We start from the raw sequence: 1,729 nt of genomic DNA, 5'->3' as shown, positions 1-1,729 counted from the left end.
GTTCCCCGTGCTTTCATTTCCCATCAGTCCATCATGTACCCAGAATGCATCGCTTCAGTTTTCCAATAAACAGTTTTAAAATTACTTTAATGAAAAATCTACAACAAACAAAAGAAAAAGACAAAGAAGCAGSCGAACTAGCAATCCTCATCAACTTTTTAATTTTTACACCAGGAGCTAAAGGTCTGTTTCAGGAAATCTCATCCCCAGCAATCAGCCGTTGTAGAATTAAGTTGTAAAAGAGTTCATACACCACTAGTTGGCAGTGTTGTGTATATGTTGTATATAAATTATTATCAGCTAGTCAGTGTCAAATTGAACTTGTGCTTTAAAATTAGCTTCTGCTAATTTTTCTATGACATAAGCRTTTTTGAAGTTGTGGATCTAAATATTTTCACAAGTGCTTTACAAATTGCGGAGCTAATTTTTGAGTTAGAGCTGCCCACCACTGGACTTAATCAAATACTTGTATAATTAAATATCCTCTTCATCAAATAATTCCTCATGTAACAAAGCAGCTGAGAAACCCACAGAACTACTTCATAAACCTGAGTAACCCGTGAGTATTTTACAGACTAAATCAGCTATTCTTATAAAAAAGTTATTAACCTTTTTTCATCCCCTATTTGTGGTGCCCCCCAGATGAACATAGCCCTTAGCCTTTGCCTACACTGCCTATGCCACAGGCCGGCCCTCCTTGTTTGTTAGTTTTCACAGTTTGTTGTAGACGACTCTTGGCCACGATCTGAGCTCAGTGTCTGTAAATTAATTAAGTTCTGCCTCTATCAAGAGCTCAAACTGTAAAGCTGCCAAATCTTTTCTGTAAAGTAAAAATCTAAATGATTTAGTGTTAAAAGTGTTTTGATCAAAGTGACATTTGAAAGTAAAGTTTGAGCATGAACTSACCCGTTTCCTCGTGTCCACAGACCCCTGTGATGAGGTCTGAACACAGTAGCAGTTGGAAGCAGACTTGTTGTTCAGGCCCCAGTCAGGACTTGGGCCCATAAAGACCATAATATTGTCTTCTTCTGAAGACGATAAAAAGCAGAGCTGATCTCTGACCAGCTCCTTACCCCTCATCTTCTCTCCTCCTTGATCTTCCCACATTGTTTGCTTAGCTTTATTTTCTGTTTTTCCTCCCTCCCCTGTAATATTTTCGTGCAAAGAATAAAGTTTTATCTGCGTGGGCTCTGGGAAAGACGGCCCTGGGATTGGCCCTTGCCCGTACAGATGCTTTTAATTTACCGGGCTTTTCTGGCTGCTCTAGAAGCATCATGAAGGGACGGATGAAGGCGAGGTGGAGAGGAGATGGAGGGAGGGGAACCTGCCTGTATTTCCTGTGGATTAAAAATCAGATGGGCGCCCTCAGAGGAGGTCTCAGGTCCTGGCCTCCCTGGATGGCTGGGAAACTGACCCCCATCTGACTCCCTGGTCCTCCCAGTTCCCTGGCAGCCCAGGGACACAAGCCGGGTCTGGAGAACCGTGAAAGCGCCGACAACTGCACGGCGGAYCAAACCTCTTTATATTTTTACTTTTATCTCAGGTTTAGTTCTGCAGTTTCACAAAAATGTGTTTGAAAATAAACAGAAGATTAAAAARATCAAGCTTGATAAGAAATAAAAAGCTAAACCTTCATTGGATGATATTATATGAGGAGAAAAATTGAGTCAAATCAAGTATTTCAAGAATCTTACCAAGTAAAATGTTCTTACTCCACTGGCAGAAATGT

Source organism: Austrofundulus limnaeus, unplaced genomic scaffold (genome assembly GCF_001266775.1).
Source record: "Austrofundulus limnaeus strain Quisiro unplaced genomic scaffold, Austrofundulus_limnaeus-1.0 Scaffold321, whole genome shotgun sequence".
Lineage (NCBI taxonomy): Eukaryota > Metazoa > Chordata > Actinopteri > Cyprinodontiformes > Rivulidae > Austrofundulus > Austrofundulus limnaeus.
This window is presented reverse-complemented; position numbering follows the sequence as displayed.